An 18692-nucleotide genomic window follows, 5' to 3' on the forward strand; every position below is an offset into this window, starting at 1 on the left:
GGGGGCAGGCTTAAGTAGCATTTGGGAGAAAGCAAGGACTAGGGACGGACAAAGAGAGGTGGCAGGAGATAAGGGACAGTGGGGCTTTGTTCTGCAAGGGGTGAAACCAGCTGCGGCTCAGGCTGTAGAATGGTGGCAAGGGGCAGTTCTCATTATTCCCCCATTTTTTTGTTTAATAATGATGAGGGTAGGGGCTGAGGATCAGGAATTGGGGCAAAGCATCGGTCTCTTTAGCTGCTTCCTGCTGGCAGGGGTGTTCTATGGGGCAGGATCCTCAGGCTCCTGTGGCGTCCTGGGTGGGGCCTTCACAGTAGTTTTTCCAGGAGGTTTTGGAGAGGTTGATGTCCCTGGAGGTACAACGGGTTAAACTTTTGATTAGCAGTAGCTGACATGTAGTGTGATACAAGGGAGGAAGCTTAAGAATAGGAGAGCAAGAACACAGGCATCAGGATGGGCATTGGCCAGGAGAACCACTGTGAAATGTTGTTCTCTAGAGGATTTTAAGAGTCCATTACTTAAGAGGTGCTGCCATTGGGGGATCCTATTGAGCCTGACAGCAGTGGGTGTCGTGAGAATGACCAGATGAGGGCTGGTCCATCGAAGCCCCAATGAGAGGGTAGAAGATCTTTTAGGAGAAAAAGATCCCCTGGTTTAACAGAAATTGTTATAGGGTGGGGCAGGATCTGGTCTGTATGCTCTTTGAGAAGTTCCCTGAGAAGGTTAAGATAAGGCAGGTAGTCAGCCAGAGGAGCAGGGTCTGTTGGAGGCAAGTTTTCTAAGAGACATGGGTGGTCATATATTATTTAAGACCCAAATAGGAATATTAGGAGGAGCATAAAAAGGTGTCTGCTAAGGGACTGCATACCTAGGGATCTAAATTTTGTAAAATCCTATAACTCCCAAGCTTGCTGTAAGCTGTCTTATGGTATGGGGGGAGGGAAATGGAAGATTGGGTTGATTTACTCATGACTCAGGGAGTGAGTCTGTCCCTTAAGAACACACCGAGGTAGGTGACCTGAGGGAGACATAATTGAGCCTTCTCCTTAGAGACTTTGTATTCCCGGAGGTGAGAAAGTTTTAAAAGAGACTCAGTTACATTGCAGATAAGAGGCTCTGTGGCTCTGCATTGAAGAAGGGTGGCCTCTGGGTAGTGCCAAGCTAATAAGTCTCTGCTTAGGGCCTGTCCGCAAAGATGAGGGCTGTCTTTAAATTCTTGTGGCAAGACTGACCAGATTAGTTGTTATGAAGCATTTGTGGGACCTTTAAAGGTAAATAGAGGCTGACTGTCAGAATGTAGGTTAAATGTAACACTTTTGGATAAAAGAGAGATTTAGCTCATCATTTTACATAAACTGACACTTTTAACTCTGTAAATGTTTGTGCCATATTTAGATAAAGTCTACACACCAAACACAGTTACAAGGTGGTCATTTAAGAGACCGTTGCATGAGCAAATATATAAATGAACTCTGATTTAGTAGTACTTAAAGTTTGACAAGATCAACAGAAAACACAAATAATTTCTTTGATTAAGTCTTTTTCTGTAATGGTTTTTTGTAGATGTTACTTAGAACAGAATAATATTAAGATAACCGTGTTATTTTATAGACATAGAGAATTTGATTTTAGTTTGATATGACCTTAAAAATCTTTTAGGCAACTCTTAGATTATACTTAACTTTAGCTTTATTATACATTGAAGCTTTTTATTATATATTTTTAAAACTTACCCAGACTTTTATGTAACATATTAAACCTTTTGATGTCTGAAGTGGCATTAATACCATTTATCCTCTTTATTATTATTTTTGATTTAGTAATGTTGGGGAATTGAACCCAGGGCTTTGCACATGCTGGGCAGACATTTTTCCATTGAGCTACTTTTTTAGCCCCAAATATTTTTTTGTCTTTGGCTGTGCTGGATTTGAACTCAAGGCTTTATGCCTGCAAAGTGGCACTCTACTGCTTGAGTTATATCATTAGTCCCTTTTAGTGTGGATCAGTTAAGGGGACTGTCTGTGCCCCTGTAGGCAGGTGTATTTATTTCCTCATTTCTAGGTGTCACTAGCATTGGGGCTTATTATAAATGGTAATCATTTTTAACCTGAGTGGCCTGGGCCAGAACCCACTGAATTTTTAATGAGACAAGAGTCTGGTCTAAAAAATCATATGTTCTCCCTCATATGTGGACATTAGATCAAGGGCAAACACAACAATGGGATTGGACTTTGAGCACATGATAAAAGCGAGAGCACACAAGGGAGGGGTGAGGATAGGTAAGACACCTAAAAAACTAGCTAGCATTTGTTGCCCTTAATGCAGAGAAACTAAAGCAGATACCTTAAAGCAACTGAGGCCAATAGGAAAAGGGGACCAGGAACTAGAGAAAAGGTTAGATCAAAAAGAATTAACCTAGAAGGTAACACCCACGCACAGGAAATCAATGTGAGTCAATGCCCTGTATAGCTATCGTTATCTCAACCAGCAAAACCCCTTGTTCCTTCCTATTATTGCTTATACTCTCTCTACAACAAAATTAGAGATAAGGGCAAAATAGTTTCTGCTGGGTATTGAGGGGGGGGGAGCGGGAGGGGGTGGAGTGGGTGGTAAGGGAGGGGGTGGGGCCAGGGGGGAGAAATGACCCAAGCCTTTTATGCACATATGAATAATAAAAGAAAAAAAAGAGTCTGGTCTAGTAGAAGCATAATATCTTTTCATGTCAATTGAAAGGTTTGGATCACAGAGATAAAGGCTTGAATGTATTTGTCTGGGCATCAGTACAGCTGTCCAGATGTTTTTAAATTTTTCTTAGATCTGATAGCTGGAAGGGGACATAGATTGGCCCTCTTCCTACCATTACCTATTGAAGGGGGAAGCACTCATTAGGACGTTTTGAATATTGGGGTGGCTTAGAAGGTAGGGCACAAGGTGGAGCAGTAGGGGTGGGCCTTGTCATTGATAAGGGGCTTTTTTGGTCCTCCTTCCCATGTTTATCCTGTGACTTACAAAGAATGGCCAGCGTTTGAGTATCTAGATAGTAATTGTGGAGCCAATCTGAGATGAAAGAAAATTTGTATGGGGACCTCAGTTTACTTTTTTTTTAATAGAAAAGGTCTAATTGGAGTATGGTATTGTAATTTAAGGAACCCTGTGAAGGCTACTTTTTTTGGTCACCCAAGGCATATTGAGACCAGGCCTCAGTACAAAGCTTCCAACATCTACCAGCCAGAAGACTGGAAGGTGCAGGTCCCATCTAGAAAGAACAAAATGTTAGGATCCTGCCTTTTAGCTAACAGCAGGCAGCTTCTTTAATAAAGGCTACTTTTTTACTAAAGGAATAAATTGCCCATAAAGTTAGAGAAGGGCATTCAGAGGGCATTTCAGGCCAATAACAGTACCATATGGGACAACTAGTGTTAATATTTGGAAGGAAAAATTTATATTGAGGCCAAAAGTATAGAAAATTTTAAATGAGAAGTTTAGAGACCACAGTAGTGTGTTGTTTTTGGGACTATAACCTTGAGTTAATAATTGGCTTATAAGGGCTGGGTCTGGTGCCAGGTGTGAGGTGGGGCTAGGAGCAGGACTTGTGCAAGGCATTGACCCCCTCCACACACACCTGGGACAAGTGAGCCTGTCTGCCTAGGCCCGATCCTGCGGCCTGTTGCCCCTCCCCCTTCCTGTGTACTCTGTGCACGTTTATTCTAGGGGAAGTGTTGGCGGGCTGCAGCCATCACCACATGTGGCTGGCGGTCCAGGATGTTCTGGGTTCTCTCTATGGATTTTCTTAGCTATGGCAGGCATTTTTGCTGTGTCCAGGAGCTGGCATTCCTGTGCACAAGTGTGCCTGTTTGTTTTCCCTCCTCCCCTTGTGGGGGCAGAGTTAGGGTGTGAGCATGGCAGTTGCAGTTCTGTAAGCGCTTTTATAAAGGAGCTGATTTAAAGTTACTTTAGATTGAGAAGTCTGGCAAACTAGTTGGAATAACTTAAGTCATAAGGTACCATGTTACAAGTTTTTCATGGGGAGGCAGGGTCCCAGTAAGCCTAGGAAGGGGAAGGCAGACAGAGACAAAGGACATGTAGTGAGACCATGGAGGAAGCAGAAAAGGTGTCCCAATATCTTAGGTAAAGGAGGGGAAGGCAGAGCCTGGGGGCATGACATACACCTGAGGGATTTGCCTTCACCTGTGTCTCTAGGTCACTCCCATTGACTGGTACTGGAACACTTTTAGCAACATGAAACCTCCATTCTCCAATCGCTGTCTCAGGAAAAAGGGACATTAGACAGGGGGAGGGGGAAGAGAAGCAGTCATCAGATGCCATAATCAAACAGGACTCCACCAATGTAGCATGAGGCATACCAAATAAACCTGGGGCTTGATTTCAGCCTACAGGGAGAGAGCATGAGCTCTCCAGAGCCTGATTGCCATGAGGCCAGAGTTGGCAAGGAGTGGCTTGTTTAACTCCATGACAGGGAAAGTCCTTCAGGAAGATAGGAAGAGACAAGCAGCGTGAGCAGCACAAGAAGTCTGCTTATATGGGGAATATAAGCAGGAGGTTTGGGAGAGGATTTGGTTTGTTGGCAGGGTTAAAGGAAGGGAAGGTTTCAGAGTCAGGGACATTAATTGGGGTTTTATGGCCAGAAAACACCGCTCACCACAGACAAAGGAGGCTCATTAGCAGGGTCAAAAGAAGGGAAAGCGTCAGAGTCAGGGAGGGTAGTTGGGGTTCTTGTAGCCAGAAGGACCTGGGCAGGGGAGCAAGGGGTAGAGAGAGAAGGTTTAGAGCGCAAGTAAGAGAAGGCCTGGACATAGGGAATCTCCTTCCATTTTCTAGTGCATTCACAGAAGTTATAGAGATCCCTGAGAATGTTTGGGTCGAGTGTGCCATCAAGTGACAATTTTGAGTCATTGTCCAATTGGTATTGTGGCCAAGCCTGATTGGAAAGAAAAATTAGTTTTTGGGCTTTGAGATCAGGTGAGAGCCGTAAGGGCTCAAGGTTGGCCAGTAAGCAGCCCAGAGGAGTGTCTGAAGGAATTTTGGAAGGTCCAGTACCCATAGTGAGACCTGGTCCAAGGAAGATTATGGCAGGTGTCCCCAAGATATTGCTTTCCTGGATGAAACAGAGTAGTGGAGGACCTTCAAGGGAACATCTTCACCAAGAGGATCATCCATGCCCCAGGAACCCGGTTCCTGAGCCGATGTGAGCTGGGACCTAGTACTAGGATTTTGACCAACAGAGAGAGATAGAGAGAGAGAGAGAGAGAGAGAGAGAGAGAGAGAGAGAGAGAGAGAGAACCGCGACTCATGGTGCGGCAGTGTGAGGGAACTCACCAAGGGAGGATCGAGGAAATTAACCAGTGGTGGGTGAGTAATGGGAGCGCACTGGCCTTGAGGAGTTTCCCTGTGAGCGAGAGTGGTGATGGCAGCACTAGTATGGGGTCAGGGGTCCTGGCAAAGCAACCCAGATCCCAGTAAATTTATCCAGGCTTCAGGAAGGCAGCTCCTACCTACGTGGCTTTGGCAGACCAGTATAATCCCCTGGATAGGCTCTCCTATATAGGGAATATCTGCCTTGTGGCCAAAGTAGGCTTGGGAGCACAGTGTATATCAGGAGGGCCTGAATTTACTAACGGGAGAGCAAGATCAATGCTGGAAGCTCACCTGGATCCGAGTCATGGCACCAAAATGTTAGGAAAATGCTGCACACCGCACACAAAGGAGGCTTACGAGAGGTATCTCACATCCAAAAGTTTAATAAGCAGGCTGGCTGGCCAAGAAAAATGGCACAGCAGTTTCTCTCAGCAGGTCTAGCCTTAAGTAGCATTTGGGAGAAAGCAAGGGCTAGGGACAGATAAAGAGAGGTGGCAGGAGATAAGGAACAGTGGGCTTTGTTCTGCAAGGGGTGAAACCAGCTGCGGCTCAGGCTGTAGAATGGTGGGAAGGAGCAGTTCTTATCAAAGCCAGCACCATGTCACAAGGATTGCAGTCAGTTTCCAAACTGGATTTCATAACTCAAGTTTTCTCTCCCACTTTCTAGCCAGTGGTTGTTTTAAAACAAGAAAGCAATGTTACCATACCTTTCCAAAAAATTGGGGAAAAATGATTTCCAGTTCTCTTAAGAATTGATTTATGACTCTCATTATTTGAGCCTCTTGGTAGAAACGGTGTGGATATGACTGTAACTCACTTCTAACTAATAGAGTATAGTGAAGATGAGGTAAGAATCTAATACTGTCTCGTGAGGAGGCTCTACTTTGCTGACTTTGATGAAGCAAGTGATGATGTTGGGGAGATCCACATGATAAGGAGCTGAGGATGACCTCCAGCCAACAGCCAGTGAGATTCTTCAAGCCCTCAGTCCCACAACCTACAAGGACCTGAAGCCTTCCAACAACCCCAAAATGAATCATTTCTTATAGTCTTCTGTTGAGAACCAGGTCTCAGCAGCAGGCTGCAGCAGACCCAGTTAAACTGTGCCCAGCCCCTCATCCACAGAAATGGTTTTGAGCCACTAAATATGTGGTAATATTGTTACACAGTAAAAGATAATGAATGTAGTATTTTCACAAACAGCTGTTTCTTTTCCCCAAACTCAGCATGGAGATTCTCTAAAAGGGAACTGGAGGTTGTTGGTTTGAGAAACTATTGAAAAGTTGATTTGAAACCCTGTGGAAGACAGACCGTAACACAGTTGGTCCTAGAATGTGCGTGTGTGTGTGTGTGTGTGTGTTGTGTGTGCATGTGTGTGTCATGTGTGCATGTGTGTGTCGTGTGTGTGTGTTGTGTGTGTATCGTGTGTGTGTGTGTGTGTGTGTGTGTGTGTGTGTGTGTGTGTGTGTGTGTGTAGGGGGAATGGAATTCTCAATGGAAGATTCCTAGATGCTGCAGGGGCATTGTGGAGAGATGCTATAGGCAGTGGGGAGAGGTGCATTTGTTTTGTTCTTTTCTGTGCACTTCCCACATTGCCTTTGATAAATCTTTACCTACTCTTTCACAGTTGCACAGGATAGCCTTGGAGCCTGGCTGGAAGAGAAGTGGATATCAACAGATAAAGTTCCACCCTAAGGGTTTTATTTATCTTTTCCCAACACACACAAGGCCAGATAATTACTGCAGAAAAGGATAGAGACAGAGAGGTTTTCTGAGGATGATGAGGGTGATGAACAGAGAATGAGCTTGCCAACTTTGATACTATGGATTCTCCACATTGAGAGTAAGTCACTGTCTCCCTCCCAATCAACCAGGCACACATGCAATTAATCTACAGCTTGTGCCCGTCCTAGTGAGTTGAAGAAGGTGTTTGGAATGCCTCAGTATTTTAGTTCTCTTCCCTCCTTGCATTACTACTTTAAAACCTGGACCTGGGAAAGATAAGCTCACAGGGGAAAAATAAAATATCTGGGGAATTCTATTACTATAAAAGAAAAACTATAAGCTGAATAATCCCTAATAGGTGAGCCAGAATTAATACCATAATACACACAGACACACACACACACATATATACTAAAGGTACCTAAAATGATAAAGAAGGATACAGGAAATATAAGTGAGAATTTGTTATAAAAATGAAGCACAACAAAAATGGTGTGTGTAGGGGGAAATGTAATAGAAATAAAGCATTCAATACATGGGTTGAATGTAAAACCAGAGTGAATTCCATTAGGTCTTTCTTCCATAAGAAGAAAGAAGCAGGAAAAAAAAAGTTGAGTACATGAAAGAAATGCTAACAAAATGGAGAATAACTACATTTTTTATGAGAGCCTTAGAAGGGTTGGGTACCAGTGGCTCACACCTGTGAGCCACTGCAATCCTCAGAAGGCAGAGTCAGGAGGATCGCAGTTCAAAGCCAGCCTGGGCAAAAAGTTCCTCAAGACCCTATCTCAAAAATATCCAATACAAAAAAGGGCTGGTGGAGTGAGGCAAGGTGTAGACCCTGAGTTCAACCAGTACTGCAAAAAAATAAAGAGCCTTAGAAGGAATGAAAAATAAACAGGAAGAAATATTTTTAAGAAATAATAACCGGGCTGGAGCTGTGGCTCAAGCAATAAAGCACCTGCCTAGCAATTTCAAAGCCCTGAATTTGATCAAACGATCAAAAAATTACCAAGAATTATGGAGAAAGAAAAGTTGAAGTTCTTAAGTCAAAAATGCTCATGAGAGTTGTGAGAAAATTATGAAAAGACACCATATATTATAGTGAAATCTAACAATATAAATAACAAAGAATAAATTCTAAAACTTTGAAGAGATAAAACACAGATCACACCTATAGAAAGAACAACAACAACAAAAAAAACCTAAAAAGATTGGAGCTTAGTGTTGGAAACATTGTCTGGCATTTTGTAGCCTCTCAACAAATAGTAATTAAATGACTGTAGGATTTGTCAATAGCAATAACTACAAAAAGAAATTGACACTTTAAAATTGTAAAATATAAAATTTTGAGTGTAGAAATTTATATTTTGAGTTTCATGTAAGTGAGACAAAAAAGAGCATATGCACAAAAGACTTTGGGGGAAGTATTTTGACAAGAAAAAATTTCAGGAAGATGAGTCAAGATATAAACTAAGGCTAAGAATAATTTATTAAGGACTTCATTTTTATTGTCTTTAATAGAAGTAATTAAGGAGAAGCAGTGACATGGGGCAACACCAACTACATGCATAGTAATTAACACTAGAATTTTAGATGATATCACTGAGGATGAGGGTGGGATGTACAAGTGAGAAAGAGTAGCTGAATAATGAATTATTTATCTTGATCAGAGGGAAGATATACATTTAAAAACTTAAGAGGGCTGGCAAAATGGTTCAAGTGGTAGAGAGCCTGCCTAGCAAGCAAGCATGAGGCCCTGAGTTTAAATCCTAGGACTACCAAAATAAATAAATAAAAATAAAAACCTAAGAAAAAGATTGCAGAGGCAGGGAAGAAGCATAGGCACGGATGTTAATAAGTTAGGGTCAAGCCACAGGAGAATAAAAATAGGATGCATAATGTTCAAACCAGAAGAGGAAAACTGTTACTCAATGAAAACCCAGACAAGAGGAAAACAAGAAACATAAAGTTTGGTTAACAGAAAACACAAAGTAAGACCTGTTATATCATTTATCACAATAAATGTAAATGAGTCAGACTCACTTATCAAAAGGAAGAGAATTTTAGTTTGAAATTAAAACAAAAAAACCAAGATATAGTAGTACATTCTTTAGAAAATATACATTTGAAGCCATAAAACACAAAAAGATTATAAACAAAGTAATGGAAAAAAATGGCAGGCAAATATGAACTAAAAGTAAAGTCAGAAAAGTGTTATTATTAATTAAATTCAAGGTAGAAACATCATAATGGACAAAAGATGGACATTATATATTTATAAAATTCACACAGAGAATAGTCCCAGTGTGCTTGTCCATATTTTTACCTTTTCCACCATTCTTTCCTCTTTGCTGGTGCTCCACAATTTTTTTTTAAATCATTTCCTTTGACTGTTCTTTAAGGTTAAGTCTGACAGTGACAAATTATTTTCATTTCCATTAACCTGAGAATATCTGGTTATCCTCTTCAATCCTGAGGGTTAGTTTCACTGGATATACAATTCATCATTGGCAGTTCTTTTCTTTCAAGTTGACAGCACTTTAAAAATACTCTAATTCTTTTTTTGCCTTCATGATTCAAATGGGAACTTGTTATTCAAATTGGTGTTCCCCTATAGGCAATGCCACATTTCTCTCTGTTGCTGTCAACACTGTCTCTTGTCTGCTGCTCTTTTCATTGTCTTTTGTTTATAGTGATGTGGGAAGAATGTGGGAGCAGAGAGAACAAGACTCAAACCCAGGTGATTGGAGGAAAGGATGATTTATTATGCTAGCAGGCCAGCACCTGGATCTCTCCAAAACTGGCACTGGCCCCGTAGGTCAGGGCTGCAGGGTTTTTATGCCTCAGAATGCAGAAGCAAGTGAGAAGGACAAGTTAGCTTCTCGCTGGGAGGTTACAACATATCATACTAGCACAAGGTTACAACTTATCACACTAACACAAGGTTACAGCATACCACACTGATACATCTGTCAAACCAGGGCTGCCAGAGGAGGGAACTTGCCTTCAGATCTTTCCCCTGGGTTTCTTTATCAGTAGCATTTTGATTATAATGTGTTTTGAAACAGATTCTTTGAGTTTATTTCACTTGGAGTTTGTTCATCTTCTTGAATCTGTAAGTTTATGTCTTTCACCAAATTTGGAAAGTTAACTACCATTGTTATTTTAATATTCTATTAGTCTCACTCTTTTTTTCTTCTCTGATTCTCTGATATTAAGATTGCTGGATCTTTTGTCCAGGTCCCCAAGGCTATTTTCATTTTATTTTTAGTGTATTTTCTTTCTGTTGTTCAGATTGGCTAATTCTTTTGATCTGTTCTCAAGTTGACTGATTCTATTACCTGTATTTCAAGTTCATGTTTACTTTATCAATCCTATGCAGTAATTTTTTGAAATTTTAGTAATTATTTTTTTTGCTTTAATATTTCCATTGGTTCTTTTCTTTTTTATAGTTTGTCTTTGCTAAGATTTTCTATTTTTCATCTATTTTGAGACACTTTATAATTTCTTACTGAGGATTCCAAGATGGCGGCTAGAGGTAGGAAGCAGAAAGTGAGCCTCCTATAGTGAAATCTTGGAGAGATGCTGGAGACACACTTTGCAGGCATAATCACTGAGAAAAGGCACAACTTTGACCCCTCCACACCTCCAGCCGGTGCAGAGAATCTCCACTTCATGTTAAACGGAGAAACGAGGAGGGCCCCCGGGCCGCTAGTGGCCAGCACCCACTGGGAAGATGCGGACCAGGTGAGCTTCACAGTACCACGGTTCTCCCACAGACAAGCCTGGGCCAGAGCAGCATAGCCCCCTGGACAGACTGACCTCCACCCGGGAAAAAAAAAAAGAGAAACTGAGTAATAAGCAATAAGAACAATTAAGACACCCTGGAAAGAGGGTGGGGGGCCCTGAGCGCTGAAGATTGGGGGAAGGGAATCCTTCCCAGGACTGTAAATAAACAAGCTGGGTGGGCTGGAGAGGCTCTGTGGGAGCGGGGTGTGCGCCCAGCAACCAGGAGCAGGGAAGCTTGTGAGAGTGGCGGAGGGAGAAAAACTCCACATGAGAGGAGGGAAGACCCACTTCCCACGTGAACTGTAAATAAACATGGCGGCCGGCAGGAGCAGCAGCACCGCCTGGTAAGCAGGAGCAGGAAAGTTTGTGAAAGTGGCAGTGGGAGGAAAACTGCACAGGAGAGGGGGGAAGACCCACCTCCCACATGAACTGTAAATAAACACACAGGCCTGACAACGGGGGCAGTGTCACCTTTCCCAGTGCTTGGAAAGGGGAAAGCTTATAGCAGAGGCTCCCGCACAGGAGAACTCTGAACAAACAAAGCCTGTGGGACCAGGTGAGTGCTAAGTTCACCCCAGAGATCTGCATAAATAACGCCGCCAGCTACAGCAGGCTGAGAGCAGCAGGCAGGCAAGCCACAGTTGCAGATACCACTCTCAGAATGGTCTCCAGACTCTTTTTTTTCCTTTTTCTCCCTACCTTTGATGAGAGAACAACCGAATTACACCTGCAAGCCGAAAAACTTACTGAAACTGTATTGCATTTGAACTTGGGACACTTGGTGGGGCTTTTGTGTGTGTGTGTGTGTGTGTGTGTGTATGTGTGTGTGTGTGTAGTTTTGTTCTACTTTATGCATCCCCTTTGATGAGACAACTACAGAACAACATCTGAGGCACCAACTCCAGGACTGGAGATTGAGACAGACACCCAAATTATTAAGACTGAAACTGCATTGCATATAAACTTGGAAGTTTTTTTTTTAAATTTTCTATTTTCCATTTTATTTTAATTCATTTATATATATAGATATTTCTTTCATTTACTTATTTTTTATTTTTTTATCTTTGATTTTCAATCCTCTCTCTGTCTCTCTAATGTCTGTTCAGCTTACTGTCGATTAATACACTAACACTCCCTGTTTATACCTTTGAAACTCTCTTGTCTGATACCTTGTTCTGCTTTCTCCCTCTTGTCTGTATATTTGTTTTTCCCTTTAACTTCTTGCTTTCCATCTCAGCTCAGCCTTCCATTCTAAATATTACCATTGTTATTATTACAAGCTAGAAAATACTTGATTGCACACAGTACAGGGACAGTAACAACACCAAAGACAATGACAGGAAGACAGAAAAAACAGGGAAACCAGTTTCCCCACAGCAAAAAATTAGTACAGGAACCAGAGGGGAATGAAGAGAACAGAAACTCAGATCCAGACTCCAACAAAATGAAGATAAACTATGCCAAAGGACCCAATGAAGCCCACAAGAATAATTTAAAAGAAGACATACTACAAGTACTCAATGAGAATTTTATAGAGATGATACTGGATAGGGTCAACCAAAATGTACAGGAGACACTCAAGAAATTCCAAGACAACAAAAATAGAGAATTTGAAAAAGCAAAAGAAGAAATATAATTTCTTACTGAAACTTTTTTTAAATGATGGCTGCATTAAATTCTCACCAGATGATTCCAACATCCTATTCTTCACATTGGCATTAATCATTCTTTTTCAAGTTGCAATTTTCCTGGTTCTTGGGTAGTTTTGGACTGATTCTTGGATATATTGCTATTATCCTAGGATACTCTGGCTTCTATTTAAATTTTTAATTTTATTATTATTGTTTCATTTTTTTGAGACAGTGTCTCACTATGTAGTCAAGGTTGGCCTTGAACTTGTGCTCTTCCTGTCTTTCCTCCCACATCAAGTGCTGGGATTATAGGTACACTCTACCATCTCTGACTTAAATATTTTATTTTCAAAGGCAGTCATAGTATTTAGGTTCAGTCTACAGGCCTTGGCTTACTTTATGAGCTGTGCTCCAATGACAATTTAATCTCGAGGCCTTTATGATGTTATTTTTGTCTTCTCTGGGACTTCCACAGGACCCTGCTGTTGCTACTTGACTGGGTAGAAGGAGCTTAAGATTCCACCTCATGAAGAAGACCTGTGTGTCTCTAGATGTGGATATGCTGGGGGAGAGGGAGAGTTGGGATTCCAGAGTATGGCTGGCCCAGTGATTGCTGTAACAGAACTCCACATGCCCACTGGCCTTTTCACCCAGTGTTCTGGGCAGGGAAGGAAAATCCAGGCTTGGTAGGGAAAAGAAACACATCCTCTGCTGCTTATTGTCAGTTGGTCCTCTAGTCAGCCCCCTGGGTTCACCTGGAACTGTGCATGCAGACCCTTATTCCACATGAAGGAGGAATGAGTCTACCTGTGGTACCTTCTAATGCTGAGTTTGGGGTAGTAAGATGCTTTGCCACCATGACCTTTCTCCAGGTCTGGAATTGCTCTGAACCCAGTCTACCTTCCTTTTTCCACCTGTCAGAGTTCTGGTATGTTATTTAAATCTATGCCACCTTATCTGGGTCCATTGTCTAAAAGGAATGAGAGATCACAAAGACATTATAATGACTGAGAAATCAATCAATAATCATAATAGGAAAGTTTTACATAACTCTCTGAGAAAGTGATATATAAAGTAGACAAAAGGAAAAAGAGCTTCATGTGTTTTAATAAAAAGATTGAGAATTTCAAGGTCTATTTGCAACTTTACATGCAACAGAAAACATGTATTCTTTTCTAGCATACATACATTATTCAGAAAAATGGATACAAAATGTGCCTTGAAGAATTTAAAATAACTAATATCAAACATCTATGTTTCTACTTATATTATGGATGATTATAGAAATGTAATACAAATCATATCTATAACTTAAAAATTAAGTAGCTATATTTTAAAAGCTTTTTCAAATAGATTAAATCGATTACATAAATATTTAACCCAACATAGCCAATATATTGTTATTGTAATTTATAACCAATCTCAAGCTTATTAATATGATACTTTTCAGCAGGTGCCAGTGGCTCATGCCTGTAATCGTAACTACTCAGAGATCAGGAGAATCACTGTTCAAAGCCACCCCAAGCAAAGAGTTCCTTGTACCCTATCTCAAAAAAAACCCTTCACAAAGAAAGGGATGGTGAAGTGGATCAAGGTGTAAGCCCTGAATTCAAGTTCCAGTACTGCAAAAAAAAATACTTTTCACTTTCTGCACTAGTCTTTGGGGTATTTTACACTTATAACACTTCTTAATTCAGAGGAAGCATATTTCAAGGGCTCAGTGTCCACATATGGTTATTGGTTACCATATTGCACAGCACGGATCTATGCTCTTTAATCTTACAAAATATTATTAGATATAAAAATGTAAAACTATTTCTGAATATTAAAAGCAAAAGAAAATGTAGTGCTAAATAAATCTGGATTTGAAGAGAAAAAATGAGAGAAATGAGGAAATACTTAGACTTGAATCACAATGAGAAAATTTATTTAAAATTTGTAGGGCACAGAAGCATACTTAGGGGAAAACATACAATTTCAAATATATTTAAGAAAAATTGGAAACAACTGCTTCTTGGCATTTTGGTTAAGATCAAGTGTAACATCTGTTCTCATCAGTTTAATATCTGTTATGTCCTCTATCTGAGGACAATATATTAAATGGATTTGTGGAACTAGGAGATGGAATATGAGCTTGTTCTGTCTACTCCACCCATTGACCTCGTATTGCAGTACTTCCAGGAATGGTGCATCAAAAAAAAAAATAAATAAACAAAAAAACCCAAACAAACAAAAAAAGAAAAATTGGAAACAAATGAGCTAAGAGGTCCATTCAAAGAGCTTTTAAAAGGATGTGTTAAGTCAAAGGAACAAGAAATACAGAAATAATAAATGCTGTAAATCAATGAAGTAATGTACTCAAAAACTAGTTGAGATGATTATCAAAGCCAAAAGCTGGTTCAATGAATACATTGATAAAATATACAACAATAATGATAATGATGAACTTAAAACCTATGACAGATGGAAAATACAGATTAAATAAGCAGAAAAAATGAAAGCACAACAGAGATTATTACACACCAATACAGCAAAAATTATAAAATAAAATAAAAAAGGCACCAATACATTTGAAAACACTTATAAAATAGATAAATTTAGGAAAATATGAAATGAAAAAAATAGTACCAAATGAAATAAAAAGTTTCAGTAGATTACTTACCACACAAGAATGGGGTGGGGGAATAGGCTGGGGATGTTCTCAATGGCAGAGTGCTTTCCTGCATTGCAAGACTTTGGGTTTGATCCCCAGCACTGAAAGAAAAAAAAAGCCAGGCATAGTAGCACATGCACCTGGGAGGCTGAGGCAGGAGAATATTGATTTCCAGGGCAGGCTGGACTACATAGGGAGACACTGTCTCAAAAAAAGCATTTCAAACTCAAACTCTTATGAAACTTTCAAGGAACAAGTCTTCTCTATCTTATAAAAGTTGTTCTTACAAAAGGAGAATAAAAAGAGATAAATCTGCCAAATTCATTTCAGTAGTTTAGTATAACTTTGATTCTTAAAATGGATAAGAATACTACAATGGAAGAAAATTAAAATTATAAAATAATTTTACTTATGGACATAAATACAAAAATCCTAAAAAAAAATGGTATTAGCCAGTTGAATGCAACCAATATCATGATTAAGTAGAATTTAGCATCAGAAAATCTAGCCATGAAATTTGCTACATTCATGGATTGTAAAGGAGAAAAGTCAAAATATTTAGTAGGAACAAAAATTATTTGATATGTTCAGTATCTCTTAATGATTAGTTTAAAAAAAACACTGATTTTTTTTAAAACAGGGTCTCACTATGTTGCCCAGGCTGTCCTGAACTTGGTCCTCTTATGTCCATCTCCCCAGTGCTGGGATTACATGCGTGTGTCATGCTGCCTGACTATGATTACCTAATTTGATAAAAATCTATATACTAAAACCATAGAGCAAATGTGAATTTAACAGGGGAGTTTAGGAGTGTTCTCTTTAAACTGCTATTATTTAATATAGTAGAGTAGGGTTTGTCCTACACAGTAACAAAAAACAAGCAACAACAACAACAAAAAGAAGCTACAAGACTGAAAGAGAAGATACTTGATTTGAATGGCAATTACTTAAGAAGAAGTGTAAGTATTTATAGTGGTTAAGAGAATAGACTCTAAAGCCAGGTTTTAAAGTTAAGGTCTTTGCTTTGATGCTTGCTGTTTTTCCTCTGGTATGTTACTTAACTTCTCTGTGCCTGAGTTTCTCTCACCTGTAAAGCAGAGATAGTACGTAGTAGCTACTGCATAGGATGATTGGTGTTAGGAAAACGCTGCACATCGCACACAAAGAAGGCTCATGAGGGGTATCTCATGTCTAGAAGTTTAATAAGCAGGCTGGCTGGCCAAGAAAAAATGGCGCAGCAGCTTCTCTCAGCGGGTCTGGCCTTAAGTAGCATTAAGGAGAAAGCAAGGGCAAGGAATGGACAAAGAGAAGTGGCAGGAGATAAGGGACAGTGGGGCTTTGTTCTGCAAGGGATGAGACCAGCAGCAGCTCAGGCTGCAGAATGGTGGCAAGGGGCAGTTCTTATCAATTGGGAAGAGTAAATGAGCTATGTATGTGAGAGTTAAATGACCTCATTTTAAATGATGTCATTATGTATGCATTTTATTTGCTTATTTCCTGGTGATATAGGATGAGTTGATTAAATAGAAATCATAAAAGAATCAACAAATCATTAAAACAATGAAAAATAAAGTTCAGCAAGGTTTCCAGATTCATCAGTTTACTGATGTCATTATACTCCTAAACCAACAGTAACAAAACAATATACCATTCACAGAATGTCTTAAAACTGGATGGGTAGTGAATACATAGACATGTGTTTTATTATTTTAAGCATCCTGTATTCTTTTGCATGTGTGATATTAATATCATAATAAAAAAATTAAGATCCCAACATAAGTGCAACAAAAAGTACATCTGAGTGTACCTAATAAAGAAATACAAAGGACAATACCAATACTTATTAAACCCTTATTTTGGATGCATTGGTCAAAACAGAGGCTCTTACATTTGGAGTCAAGATAGGGAGACAGTAAACAAACACATAAATATACATTGTCAAATGGAGATAAGTGTCAGGAAATTACAGAGTTGGGTAACCAATATTGTAGGGCTTCTATTTTTATATGCTGTTGAGGGAAGTCACTGATAGGAACCATGATGTTCAAGCAGAGATGTGATGGAGGTGAAAGTGTAAGCTTTGTAGGTCTGGAAAGGTCTAGCTTGGCATGTTAAATAGCAAGAACACTGGAGTAGATTGAGGTATGGAGGAGAGGGGGATGTACACACACACACATTACATTGCAATTAAGTGTGCACAACAGAACAAAAGCTTATTTTTTTAATTGTTTTATTATTCATATGTGCATACAAGGCTTGGGTCATTTCTTCCCCCTGCCCCCACCCCCTCCCTTACCACCCACTCTGCCCCCTTCCTCTCCCCTCAACCCCCTCAATACCGGGCAGAAACTAGTTTGCCCTTATCTCTAATTTTGTTGAAGAGAGAGTATAAGCAATAATAGGAAGGAACAAGGGTTTTTGCTGGTTGAGATAAGGATAGCTATACAGGGAGTTGACTCACATTAATTTCCTGTGCATGTGTGCTACCTTCTGGGTTAATTCTTTTTGATCTAACCTTTTCGCTAGTTCCTGGTCCCCTTTTCCTATTGGCCTCAGTTGCTACAAAAGCTTATTAAAACAATACTTATCCTCACTATATATAATGCACTCTACTGTTTTTTCTTCTGTTTTATTTTTTCTTTCATTTCATTAAAAATAACACTGATTATGTGGCCCTAAGTAGGTGACATAAGCTCCCAAATAATACAAATTGTGGCTATTACTCTGCAAAGGGAGGCCAATCAAAATTTATGAGCATATAGAGGCATGATCTATCTTACCTTGTTTTTCAACTTAATTTTTATTGTTAATATTTACTTTATGGAAATTTTCAACATACACCAAAGTGTAGGGCAAAGCATAATGAATCCTCATGTATCTATTAGTCAGTCAATATTATCAGTGATTTTTCATTACTGTCACAAAATGTGTGGAGTAGTCCACACATTTTTAATAAACCATTAGACTCCTGAGGGCTTTGAGGGGAAAACTCAGCTGGCAGTGTCCTATGGGGTTTACCTCTTGGCTACTGGACCCCAATTTGTAGCGGCCTCATTATTTCTTCAGAAATCCTGGCATAAGTTCTCAATTTCTGGACAGTAGCATCTTTGCTGATGCCAAAAGCATTCTGGCCAGAAAAGTGCCTAGAAAGGCAGGATCCACAGCATAAAAGAAGACTTCATAGGCTGATTCAGATGGAGTGTCTTCACCTCAGGATGCAATTGGTGGTGGAGGTTGTTGTAAGCCTGGGGCTGTTGGATCTGGGAGATCAGAAGACAAAATGAGCCAATGCCCCCATCCCCCATGAAAGTTCTGTGAACCCCATATCCTGTAAAGGGACAGGTGGCTTCACAAGTCATGGCCCCGTGGGGATGCCTCAAAAAGCCACAAGGCTGATAAGCAGGAGGCTTTCACAGAACTGTGTATATGTTCCTGCACAGATACTTTAAGAGACCACTCCGCTCCTGACTCCTACACCTCCCCTCTCCAACAGAGTGGGTTTCTACAGAGATCGCAAA

At 40.1% G+C, this 18692-nt stretch overlaps 1 non-coding gene across 1 annotated transcript; it reads left to right on the forward strand.

Annotated features, from left to right (window-relative positions):
• The first annotated feature begins 14527 nt into the window (after positions 1-14527).
• Positions 14528-14718, forward strand: LOC141414204 (U2 spliceosomal RNA). The gene has a single exon (XR_012439282.1). It is a non-coding gene; the product is annotated as a U2 spliceosomal RNA (small nuclear RNA).
• The last annotated feature ends 3974 nt before the right edge of the window (positions 14719-18692 follow it).

This window comes from Castor canadensis, chromosome 11 (genome assembly GCF_047511655.1).
Source record: "Castor canadensis chromosome 11, mCasCan1.hap1v2, whole genome shotgun sequence".
Classification (NCBI taxonomy): Eukaryota; Metazoa; Chordata; class Mammalia; order Rodentia; family Castoridae; genus Castor; species Castor canadensis.